The sequence below is a fragment of the Hesperophylax consimilis genome, chromosome 1 (assembly GCF_061612785.1).
Source record: "Hesperophylax consimilis isolate HC1 chromosome 1, BYU_Hcon_1.0, whole genome shotgun sequence".
Lineage (NCBI taxonomy): Eukaryota > Metazoa > Arthropoda > Insecta > Trichoptera > Limnephilidae > Hesperophylax > Hesperophylax consimilis.
In genome coordinates, this window is record NC_142836.1 from 5,533,172 (window position 1) to 5,547,444 (window position 14,273).

Here is a 14,273-nt window from a genome sequence, read left to right on the forward strand (position 1 = left end):
AATTTATTTAGAAAAAATGAACCAAATAAGATACCTAATTGTTTTAAAAGTAAAACCTGTACTTGTGCAAGGCTCTCTTTGTATGTATAAAGTGAAGTGCATTTTCATATGAATATTAAATTAAATAAACTGACGCGTAACTTGATCGAGACAACAAATTTAACATTTAATTTAGGCGGACTACAACAGCAGTTGCAGCTAAACCATATTTTATACAGGATAACAAAGCTCCAAAATTCGTGCAAAATTCTGAACCTTCTCTAGCTTCGCGATAATATACTTTACGATGCTCACTGTAGGCGGCTAACCAGTATTTATTTTTTTACATTCAAAATATAATAATGGTGTTTTTATGGTACAACCAACTACAAGTTAAGATATTCTTAAGATACTTACCCACTTACATTATAAACTGACCCCTAGATTTCAGATTACGTTCACGTATGAAATAAAAATAAGTGTCTGTTATGCATAATGCATTAGAGAATTTTTTAATGTAATTAATAGCGTGAATATTAAACACGGCAAGGCTGAACAATAATATAACACTGTGAACAAAGTCTGACGTGAAATTAGCTGCCACGGGCCAATTAATGTTATTGGTTTGCCGCGAATGGCCATTATCAAGTTTGCACCGTTCAGGCAAATTAGACTGCGCGAACTGGTTGTAATAATAATACGATATACAATAGCGTGTGCGCATATTGCGCGTTCAGTAATAATTTAAGTATGGAATTCCTAAAAAAAGATAAGAGCTGATTCTCGTAGATAAGTGTGGAATTCTTGTTTAAATTAATATCTCTCGGTGAGTAAATCAGTAGGTACAAGCTGGGTAGAGAGACTTACGTAAGTGATATTAGAAGGTACTGCTTTAAAGCATTAGGCCCATAAGGAGAATGGAAGGAAACAGCAAGGGACTATAAAGAAATCTGAGGACCAGCAGAATGTGCGTATATCATGAATGGAAAGGACTAAAAGACAATAAATTCGTCAGAAACAGGACTCTTAAAAAAACTACGACTAGGTTAGGTCCAGTTAGGTTAAGTACAGTTATCATCAACAACGTTCATCTCTATAATACTGCATTCCAATATTGACATTTGGTTGCTGCGATCTCGGGTGATTAAAACCTAATCCCCTTCTCATTCTCAAATCAGGAGTTCTTATGTCTAAAAATACATGGTCCCGGCGAACAGGTCACACAGGGGCAGGAGTAGGTACTTCTGGTTGGGGTAGTGCAATCTCATTGTCTCGCCTCATTGACGGACACTTGCCGGAAAATTCCGGAAAACAGAGGTTCGTGATACGACACGTTGGCACATGTGTTCTAAGAAGTCGATGAAAATCAATAATAAAAAATGTAAAGCTTGGGTTTGACACAATCTATCAAGTATAGAAGTGTTCGCGTTATGACACAAAACGACAGGACAATGCAAACATGACTTCCCTGTCCGCTGTGTCGTGTAGCGTCCCTGACTAATAGACGTAGGTATATTATGCACGTTGTGTCATATCACATCTAAAACTCTGTCAATAGACGTTGTATCATATTGTGGAGAATCACTTATCAACCTTTTAAGTTAATTTTTAGATGTGTAATCCCTAATCGCAGAGACCTGAACGGCGTAAAGATAACCATAGATCATTCCGATTCTAATAGCCGTTCTGAATAGTCCTGTCATACGTTTGTCATTCTCCACATTAAAGCCTTTCGAGTTTAATCTAAAATTGTAATCTGTTAAAATAAAATTATCCTTCTGAAATATAATCGTATTTATTGGAGTCAAAATATACATGGACGGTGACGTTATTTGCAGACATCATAACCTTCCATAAATGGTGACCCCGACGTGATGTCGTGTATTTAATGCTTACCTGTGCTGCAAATAACGTCACCGTCCATGTATATTTTGACTCCAATAAATACGATTATATTTCAGAAGGATAATTTTATTTTAACAGATTACAATTTTAGATTAAACTCGAAAGGCTTTAATGTGGAGAATGACAAACGTATGACAGGACTATTCAGAACGGCTATTAGAATCGGAATGATCTATGGTTATCTTTACGCCGTTCAGGTCTCTGCGATTAGGGATTACACATCTAAAAATTAACTTAAAAGGTTGATAAGTGATTCTCCACAATATCATATATTCTCTATAATGGCGTTAAATGATGTTGTGTCATATCACACCTCCTCTAAAATGACGTCAATAGACTTTGTGTTACATCACATATTCACTAAAATGGTTTCAATAGCAGTTGTGTCACATAACATATTCTCTAAAATGGCGTCAATAGACGTTGGGTCATGTCACATCTCCTCTAAAACGGTGTCAATAGAACGTCTATTGAACGTCACATCTCCTCTAACACGGTGTTAATAGAAGTTGTGTCCGTGAATGTGTTAAGTAAATGAAGTTCCTTTGCCCACATGTTATTGTAAATCTTTGATATTCCATATTGTAAGATTTAGAGCGATGCAATCATGCGTGGATAACAACAAAGCTTCAAAGCTTGTATCAATAAATAGATCCCGCGTAATGAGTAACGAGCCAGTCAGTTATTATAAATTCTCCATTAGAATGGAAGATTTGCAAAACGTATCGGATTAATGAGACGCCCTCTATCTATTGTTGTCAAGCATGTGTAGCGAATATTCTATGTATTAAATTTTCTGCGTACTTTGATACTCTCATGAAGGACAATTGGAACGGCTTCTATTACGGTTTGCCCACATTTTTTACGCATGTTTAACAGGCAAATGAGCAAATGTTCAGATGTAGAAGATCTCAAATATAATGATTATTGTAATGCGTGAATATAATTTGGTGGTTGGACGAAGCTGTTCGACGATGGTTGGTAAATTAATAACTAGCAGTTCTGTGAAGGTGGACCTCGCGTAATTATGACTACATTTGATAGCTCGTAACGCTCATGCGAAGTTTGGCGGAATAAAAAATGTACTATTCAACACGGCCACAAAAACTAAAACAAATTTACAGACAGACGAAATATAAAACGGTCGAGTTCAAACAGGACTTCGCTACGATCAGTCAATAAATCTCGAAGAAAACTATTAAAAACAAATGACAATATTAAATGAAAACCGACCGGTAGAATAGGCTAAGCTTTTCGCAGAAATTCAAGTGTAACATTGTCATCAAATTTTCCATTCAGCGATATTTTGTTTTTTTTTTTGACAGTTAAAAGGTTTGCCGATTCTAAGTACTTTTCAGCATTTGAACAAATTGTGATCAACAGAAGAGGGCAACTATCACGTTGTAAGGTTTGCCGATTCTAAGTACTTTTCAGCTTTTGAACAAATTGTGATCAACAGAAGAGGGCAACTATCACGTTGTTAACCCTTTAAATATCAGGAACCCAAATTCGTATGATGTTTGGGAACAAATTTGGTCTCCTAATAATTAAAGGGTTTTAGGCTTGTCAGCTTATTACAATTTGATAGAAAGCAGAAACGCACCTAGAATCGGCATTTAACGGGGACCTTTAGAATGTCAAAATAAAAAAAAAATGGCACTGACTTGTCATTTGATGACAATGATACATTTGAAATTCTGGTTCGAAGAATCAAATTGACGAAGTGAGTTTTATGTTTGATGATAAAGGTATGAACTTAACATGTGTGGTTATGGGAAAAAAATTCTCCAAACCACAGAGGTTATCTTAAATAATCTATTTGTATGAATAGTGCATTCCTGACATTGAGCATTCAACCGACTCTGATAAAATTGATTTATCTTTATCACTAACCACAAAAGAAGTGACCTTACTTAACCAACATTCAATGAGAAAGAGATAAGAAAGAATTGACCTACCTTCATAGGTAGATAAATTTTATATAAATATTTGTAGTAAGCACATAACATAGACATATTAAGACGCAAAAAACAAACACTGAATAGGATTAACATTACGAAATAATAACTGACTTATTATACAGTTCGGACCATAATTTATTAAAAACGCAAGTCATTTTTATAGGTTGATTGATTGTCCAAGAACTTTGACCTTTGATCGATAACTTTCAATTATGCAAAATATGTACGAAAAATCAATTTTGAAAGGAGATATCAAAAAAAATATGTACCAGGCACTGCCAACTCCCTAATCGCTGAACTTAAGATTAATGGAGTTATCAGTTAATAGTTAGTGGTGGTAGTAGGAGATTTTCAAACATTGTTGGGTTATTCGTAACCTGGGAATGTTTGTCTTTCTTTTAAAAAAAAAAAAAAAAAAAAATCTTTTTCTGCCATGTCTCGATAACCTGAATTAAGTAGATTGTACACTAGTTTAACGATGTAGTTGTATGCTTCATCTCAGGCCTGAGTAAGTATTGCACGTCGATGAGTATCACCTTTAACATACAAAGCTATAATAATAAATTATCGATATTGTTAAATAAACTGATGTTTTTTTTCACCTGTTTTAACATTGGATTTAGCGCTGCAGAAGTGTTTATGCATCCAAATACATGGCAAAAACGTTTCAAAACAAGCTACTGATAATCCTGAGTAATTTATGAGCAAAATTCCTGAAACAACAATATAACTTCTTATAACACTAACGAGCCGGGACTTTTTATATCTCATTATCTTATATTGACGGCTTTTATGTATTATTTTGCAGAACTTCCATATAAGTTTTCATTTTGAATGATTAATTTATGTCCAAAAAAATTACATAATTTCGCGAGACTTTTAACCTTTCAAACAGTTGACGCAAAAAAACATTGTAAGAGTTAAGTTTTTAATTATTTTATTTTAGGGTAAATCAAGTTTACAATATGTTTAGAAATGGTTGGTCTATACATGTGCAATTTACAATAGATTTCATCGTTATACTAACACATTATATATTTAAGAACTAAACCATATAGTATATAGTAGATATTATACAGGGTGTCCGATTCCAACTTTTTTTGTCATACTTAAATATTTTTCCATAGAAGAATATTTATTTTTCCATACAAAAAAATAACTTTTTTTACCTAAAAAATATGTCAAAATGTATGAAATTCGAAAAAAGTCATGTAGTGGAAATTCCAACATTTTACGTAAAAAGGTTGTATTGTTTGTATAGAAAAAATAATATTCTTCCATGGAAAAATATTTTTGTATTGAAAAAAACAACGACATTTTAAATTAATAAAACTTTTTTTACTTCTTCCATCCCGTAGAATCACCTAAATCACAATTGAAGATATCTACATAAAAAATAATGTTTTTATGATATTTTGAACACAGTCTTATAAGATGATTGAATTAACACATGTGCCGCGTAGGAACTTTCAATTGAATTCTGTCGGGGCAGTCAGTAATCCATTTTTAAATTATATATACAACATCGCATCTGCACAGTGTCTTTCCAAATAAAAATCTTATTGTTTTCTGAATGTAAAAATAACCAGTATTATATTTTCATTCGGCATCGTTTGGGATGTTAGCAGTTGGGGACATGTTTTATCGAAAATCATAAATATTTGATTGTTTACGATTATTACGAAACATCAATATCTTGCAGCACGTTCAGCAATGATTGGTTAAATTTACGAGCTATCGTGAAGTTTATTACTACTAAAAAAGCTTCCGTATCCAAAATTTTATATTGAATCGTACAAAATGTAAGTCTCAATTATTCCGTCATCGTGCATTAGTGTTGGGAGATGAGTTGAATGTGTGCGTGGGTTTTATTACACGTGCATTTTTAGATGGATATTATTTAAATTTCGAACACCTGAACGATTTGGCGCCATTATCATAGTTGATTGCTTTCAACGGTGTTCGAATTTCTTATTCATAACGTTCCAAATGTGAAATTTGAAATGCGGTAAGTGTTCAGTGAAATTGTACCGTGGGATATACGAGTAGTTGAGTAGGAAGGTAGGTACTTAGACTTAATTCTAAATTTTCTAATTTCGCTGATTTTAAACACAAAAATAATATATTGAATTTTACATTATAAAGGTCAAAATTTAATCAATTTAGTATACAATTTAGTTTCAAAGTTAAAAAAAAAGATTTTTTATAGCATTTTCTGGTACCTAAATCAAATTACCAAAAACTGACATAGGCACTTCTAGCATTAACCCATTAATCCCCACAGGGTCGAAAACGACCCTACCACTTTCAGCTGCTCTCTACTTTTTATTATTTATTCAATTTTTTTTGTTATCCTCTTAAATTATTTCTTGGTTGGTACTTCTGCAAAAGCAATAACAAATTTGATACTGCAGTGACATCTGTGGTCACCAAGTGAAAGTTTCTAACTACCGTTGACTGCTGTCAGTTTTGCGAGTTGTCATCCTAAGATAAACATGTAAGTACTAATTACTGTATATATGATAATGAAGCGTTTTGCATTTTTAAATCACTCACATAATATGTACATACAATTCAGAATAATTGAAAGTCTTCAATCTTTGCTAGGATTTTATTTATACATGGTCAAAAATCATCTGGGTCGAAAACGACCCAGTAGGCATATATGTGTTCTTTTCATCCATAACCTAACTTTTCACTGTTTATTATTTTGTCTTCTTTATGAGTCACTAACTAATATATGTATTCCGAATAGGTCAAGAAGGACTCTCACGGCACTGGAGATATTGGAGGAGCTAGACACCTTAGATGACATCCAAGCAAACTCCTTTGATGTATACCTCACTCCGCCCGACGATGATGGGCCAGAAACTGACGGAGATTCGGGAGATGAAGACGACTGTGATTATCCGAACCGACTAAGCCGGAAACAACTAATGGCTGAGGCAGAAATAGTCTTAGATGATGGTGGCGTATCGAATGATAATGAAAGTGTAATACCACCTCTAGCTGTCGCGACTGTTACCAACAGTGTATCAACTGATAATAATGGGACAAAAACGTTCACCGTTATTCATGGTGGAAGAAAACGAGTGGCGAAGGGAGGTGCTCAACCTGATCAACGGAAATGGGTAGATGGAGATTTCCCGCAAAACCGCAATAACGGCAGGTTAGAGCCTGAGCAACTTGTCAACAGCCTACTGAATTAAGACAGTCACCCAGCCGATTTTTTTGAATTCTTCATGGATACAAATGTTGTTACCAATATTGTAAAACATTCCGTCAATTATGCAGTTTCTAAGAATTCACCATCCTTTTAGTTATCTGTTGATGACATGTACACATTTATGGGCATTCTTTTTGTAAGCGGATATGTGCCGCTCCCACGCCGAAGAATGTTCTGGGAGTCACAAGACGACGTGCACAACGTTTTAGTTTCGGGTGCAATGCGCCGCAATCGCTTCGAAGAGATCTTTCGATATTTGCACGTTGCGGATAATAATCAATTACCGGAAGGTGACAAATTCGGCAAAATAAGGCCATTGCTGAATGAACTGAACGATAATTTTCTGAAATATGCTCCTATCGAGGCGGAGGTATCCATAGACGAGTCTATGATTCCGTACTTTGGGCGTCACGGATGCAAACAATTTATCCGTGGGAAACCAATCCGTTTTGGATTCAAAGGATGGGTTTTGGCCCATAGACTTGGGTATTGCCTCCAAGTTGATTTATATCAAGGGCGTGATGGCTTGAGGGTTCCAGAGATGGGTCTTGGGGAATCTGTGGTTCTAAATTTTGCAAATACATTGAAAAATTCATTAAAAATTCAAATTTTTCACTATATTTTGATAATTTTTTCACATCAGCTAAACTTATTACAAAGCTGGGTGAAATCTGTTTCTTTGGTATTGGTACCGTGAGAGACAATAGAACCGAAAGATGTCCACTTACTGAATCTACAGACATGAAGAAAGCCGAAAGGGGCACCTATGATTATAAACTTGACAAAGTCAACAATATAATAGCTTGCAAGTGGAAGGATAACGCTGTTGTGACGGTCATGTCCAACTAGACGGGTGTTCATCCACTGAAAAAAGCACTGCGTTACAGCGCAAAAGAGAAGAAGAAAGTTGAAGTGCTTCAACCGCACATTTTTTCCATGTATTCATGGGAGATTCATGGGAGGAGTAGACCAAATGGATAACAGCGTCGCGAAGTACCGCATTGGGATGCGTGGTAAGAAATGGTACATGCCAATTATCATGTGGCTTTTCGATGTCTGTATGAACAATCCTTGGCTGCATTCAAGGGCGTGTGGTCAAAAACTGGACAATTTGGGTTTTCGGCGAGCAGTCGCACGATGCCTAATCATGAAGTACTAGCAGTTAAAAACCCGCTCCGCGGGTTTTTGCTGCTAGGCCCTGCGGGCGACACTTGGTTGGGCTGCGCTTAGTTTAAGTGATACTAACAACATTTACATTTAATAGATAGATATTAGGTCATTCACAGAGAGAGGGTGAGTATATATTGTTAAAACACGGAACAGGAAGGAGTTAATGAATAATAACATGCTCAATTTAGGCATAATAAGAATGACAGTTGTTTGAATAAATGAAATTTTACGTATTTGTGATGGATTATTTCAAATGAAACACTATTATTGACTACATGTCTACAACTGATATTAACTGTTATGGTACCTAATATAATTTGCTCATAGGAGACTTGCAGTGCTTAAATATGTGTTACAACCGTCAATGTCTATAAGTTGAATCAATATCGTATAGTTTGTCACAACAATTAAAGATAGTTACAACAAAGTTGACTGAAATAATACATTATTACATATTGATTAATTGTACCCGTGTTTATGGATAAAAGGAGGGTAATTGTGCAATGTGATTAGCAGTCGGTTTAATTAAAAGGTGTGAATTTTACTCCAACTGGTGGTAATTCTTTACCTAAAACTGTTACTGTATCTAATAAAGTTTAAAGTTAGATTATATATACACCTTCATCAGGAGAGTAAAAATCTATATATAAAGGTAGATTATTACAATATAGCGCCCCTGAGGTGATATCTCACAAAAGCGGCGCCATGCAAATTGTCCAATTAATAAATAAATATAATGTTTACATTTTATTATGTACGTATGCATTGATATACAATGGAAATAGATAAAATAATGTTATCCGATTAAACTTTATTTTATTAAAAAACAAATAACTGTTTTAACTTCACTTTATTATATACAACCAATACATGTTTCATGAACGAAGTATACACCGAAGTCAAAAATTAAATATAGATTACAATTGGAAAAAAGAAGTGGAAGGAGGGGGGAGGGGTAAGAGTAGGCTGGGTTTATAAGAATTAGGAATTACAATATGAAAGACCAGTTAAGTGGGAAAATATTTAAAAGAGAGTTTATAAAAAAAAATTCTTGTTAATTACATCTACTTTTATAAACATGTTCTCTTATTTCTAAAATTTCGAAATTATTTATTTGTGATGCTTTATATCCTGTGTGAAGTATTTTAAGACCTGAATTTTTTTTTTGCATATAACCATAAAACAATATATTCATAAGACGAATAAAATTTAATAACGGTTATTCTAATAAATTGATAGTTGAAATACTAAATAAAATAATTAAACATATTATCTTCAAACGGTATTTTTACCCTAGTTCTTAAGATATAAATAAACAATGGCGTAGAATTCTGTTTGTGGATAACGACACTTCTAAAATTATATATATATAAACATTCCTGGTACTATTCAACCGGCGTTTTACACTAATAACAGAATGAATAAATATATTCTTAATAATAAAGATTGCGAAAATCAAACAAAAAAATCAGGAGTTTATAAACTCAATTGGGCTGGATTGTAATTTATTTTACAAAGGTAGAACCAATAGAAACTTTGAAGTCAGAACTAAAAAACATCTCAGGGTTCTAAATGGAAATAGTGAATATGAGTTTGCAAATCATCTTTTGAATCACACTTTCGATAAAAATTCAGGTCTTAAAATACTTCACTCAGGATTAAAGCATCGCAAATAAATAATTTAGAAATTTTAGAAATTAGAAAACATGTCAATATAAAATCAGATGTAATTAATAAGCAAAAAAAAATTATAAATAATAATGAAAAATGCCATTGCAAAGTTGAACTAAACTTCCAGAAGAAATCTTATTATTAAACGCTTGATGTTCAAATAATTTTGCATATTTAAATATACGCGCCAGTCATTTGATTCGTTTCTTCACCGCCAGAGGGGCGCTCTGTCGGCCACCTATAGCCACGATGCGTATCGGGTATCGGCCATATTGAATTAACGCGTTCTTTTTTCGTCAAACGTCAAACGTAATCACGTAATTGTGGATAATTTTCACTGTAATCTAATTAATCCAATGGATTATGAACTTTCTAAGACATATTTTCTTCGATATTATCCAAAAATTGTATGAGCAGAAACGATATTTTTTAAGAAATATCGTATTACATGTGGCGATTCTATTTCAGTATGAAATCGTGTCTTAATCTTTAAAGTCTTATTTAAACACAATTTGAATTTGACCAATCACAGGGCCTACACCGTCCAGACGCTGGAGTAATAATATTATCAGATGGTGTTCGACCTGCCGCTTCGGGACCATCTCGGCCGGTGAGCGGTGCATTTAGTGTGCCCGTTGCTGTCAGAACACACAAAGCAGCACATCTTATTATTACCAAGCAGGCTCGAAGAAGATGCGCAGTTTGTGCAAGCAAGACTACGAAGGTCTGCATAAAATGCACTGTTGCTCTTCACGATAAATGTTTTGTGCTTTTTCATCAAAAGTAAATAATTTCAAGTTAGATTTAAAACCTATATGAATAAGAAGTAATAATTACTTAATTAATAATTATTGTAATGTAAGGAATTGATATTGTAACATATGTTTCACATTGTAATAAAGATTTAAAAAAATGAATTGTATACTTAATATGCCCACTGGGTCGTTTACGACCCATTGATTATTTAAGGAACCGATCTAAAAAAAGAAAATTCCAGAAATTACTTAGCTTGTATAAAAATAGTGAGCAAGTTCCCAAAGTTTCATTCAAATTAGAGTCAAAAATAGTTGTGGGCATTAATGGGTTAACAGTCTTTATTGTATAAAACAAGGTTATCCAGGAACCGGGCAGTGGCCGATTTGTTTGACAATTTAATAATTACATGTTACAGAAACAACTTCAAGAAGACCAGAGGCATTGAAATGGAATGCTTGCTATGTAGCGCAATTATGGCCGGGTCACTGTTAAAATACATGCTAGATTGGTATTCAACGATGACAGTGATATTATATATTTGATTAAATTTAAAGCATCACGAATTAACTCGTCCAGCGTTGACAGAACCTGTATGTATCCAATTTAATCAAGTATCTATTTAATTTGTATTTCAAAGGAAATTGACACAACACTCTGCCGCAATGTGAATGTTCATTACGTCGTTGTTATAAAAAAAACAGCAATGAATTTAGGATAAGTAAATCTTTAGTCATCATTGAATATGAAATTGTTTTTTTCTTTTTTATTCATCATCAAGAACATTTCAAGACAGTACAGTACTAACTTTTATTATACACCATAAAAGAGAAAAAAGGCACGTTATAAGATTTCCACTATATGTACGAACTGTATATTTTTGTCTAATTAAATAATTATGTACATGTCGTAGTAATTTCCTTCAAACAAATGTTAGGTTTCTGGTAACATTAAATTAGAGTACCTACCTACTTAATATTAAAAAACATGTGTAATTAGTCTTGTCTTGTTTACTTTTTTCTCGGCTTTTATTTTCCCTGTATTTCCCTGTTTGTTCTTTTTTATGTATATTGTTTGTGATATATATGTATATATATAATTTATAATTATTATAAATACAATTATTTAGTGGAACATTATCAAAGAAATAAAATTTAAAAGAAATTATATAATAGAACATGCAAAATAATAATAAAAGCTAACATTAATATTTATTAATAAGGTTTGTTATTATAGCTTTCTTGTAACTAAATTCCGTGCAGTTCAACACATCTAATATTTCTGAGAAAGTATTGCCACTGAATAAATCATGCAATTATTATACTTAATTACAATGAGTGGTAATCAATACAATCTCTTACCTAACACTTCTGCAAGTTCCTCCCATCCTAATGCTACGTATACATACCTACGCGAGCCGAACTGCTGAACTGAACCTCAACTTATGGGAAAGGAACAAAGCAACTACAAATGGCGCGAAATGCCACTTGCAGTTGCTTCGTTCCTTTCCCATAATTCGTGGCTTGATTGCTCTATCAAAGTAATAAAAAAATAAAAATTCAATACAAAGAAGAAATAATTAGATTACTTCTTTCATTCTATTACTTACGAACTTTTATAGAAGTGGAGTGCCCGTCTAGCGCGTGTTATATCGATGGTCGTAAAACATTTACATAAAAAGTGGATTTAAAAAAAGTCGTATATGTTTCTGATATTTTTTAATTGAACCACCATCATTTTATTGTTGACTTCTGTTCACAGATGGAGTTCGATAACATGCCTTTGAATTTTTTTAGGAAGCGGTAAAAATTAACGGATCACATTATTGTAATATTTGGCGTTCCATTAGAATATTAATACCTTCACAGAAGTTTGATTCAATCGAAAAGGCCTAAACAACTGCAGTTAATTTTGATGTTGGACGTAATTTACTAATCAAAGAGCAAGCTTTGTGGTGGCCACGATAAGGATACGGTGTCAATAAAGCTTTATGGTTGTTTAAATGGTAATCGTAGGTTCAAACTTCTGTCAATAGCAGTAGTAACCTAAGGCCTAAGGCTTCAGAAATATACCTACCGTATTGACAACATTCCTAATTCCTAAATTACCAATATAAAAATATTTGACGATGTGATTGAAATTTTTTTGAATAAAGCTCTTCAAATGATAACGATAATTTTTTAGAGCTTTTTAGAACCATGACAATCCTGACATTCATGACAATCCTGACATCTATACAGCACAACATTGAGAGAAAAAAAAGATTTTAAAATTTTCCAAAGTGGTAAAATTAGTAAAAAAATTGTAAAGCCGGGTGTGTCTAAACTTCGAAGTGTTTAAAATACATTAAACAACTTATATTAACCCCATGGCAACAATTTAAAAAAAACTCGACCTAAAAATTGCAATATCAGTCTCGATTTACTCGAAAGCTCAAATTAAAAAGCTATACCAGAAAATCGACTCCAAACGTTATGTAGATTCATCAGTTTACCGTTTGCACTACGAGTTTCCGGATACCTTGTATATTCGACTCCCATAGCATATTGTCATAATGTTTTATCATTTATTACTAATTTACAGGCAGGTTATCCATCTAGGTAGAAAATTGCAAATTTCAAACAGAGCCATACAGAGTTTTTGAGGCTTCCGAAACCTATAAACTAATTGATTTCAGCGTCGTAGGATGGTTGCTAGAGTGTGATCAAAGCGTTGGCAATATAACAATAAAATAAAGATATTATCAATTTAATTAAAATTCCAGTAGGATATTACGCAAACAAAATAAGAAGCACAAATTAAGGACCGCATTCTGAATTTGTACCAAAATATAAAATATTTCCCATGATTTTTTTTTTCACAGTTTTTATTCACAATAAATTCCCACGATAGAAAAAAAACGCAAAGTAAAACACATTTTGTACTATTATTTAACATGCCATAGGTATGAAGAAAACATCGGTTTATCTTTAAATGCTACTTGTCGAGACATTTGTCGAGAGATTCTTACTTCATTTTAAACGAGTTGTGTTTAATTAATTATTTTAACAATTTCCGCAGAATTACAACCTTTTTTTAATATTTGTGCGCTCCCTCTTACATTCGAATTTACACAACCCTTTCAAACCATCTTTTTCTTCTTTATGAACACTTACTAGGAAGCCCAAACTATAAAGACAATAAATGAAGAAAGAACAAAATTATGCAATATGTAAAACAAGTTACTTAAATGATGGTTAAGTTTTTCAACACATTTCCATACAAAGGAGTCCCTCCATTTATCTATTGTAGCCCACACCAATAATATCAAGTTTCCTCTAATACGCTGTTTGGCATTTTGCTGTTATTTAACAATAGCCACCTTCATGATATAATAATATGATGAAGTGATGACATTTGCACACAATTTTAAATATATTATCTATTATTCTCGTCAAAACACCTCATACACGATTATTTAATGACGTTATCATGTCAGTTACAATGAAATTATATAAATTATGGAGGATTTAAATAGTTTTAAGTGGTCCGCGATAATTAAAATATCTGTATGTTATGTATCAACTCCTACGTTTTGGTGAAATAATGGGAAAGAGAATCAACGCTGC

At 33.1% G+C, this 14,273-nt stretch overlaps 1 protein-coding gene across 3 annotated transcripts in view; it reads right to left on the bottom strand.

The window, feature by feature from the left end:
* RapGAP1 (Rap GTPase activating protein 1) overlaps positions 1-14,273 on the bottom strand; it is a 627,781-nt gene that overhangs the window by 226,607 nt on the left and 386,901 nt on the right. The window lies entirely within an intron of this gene.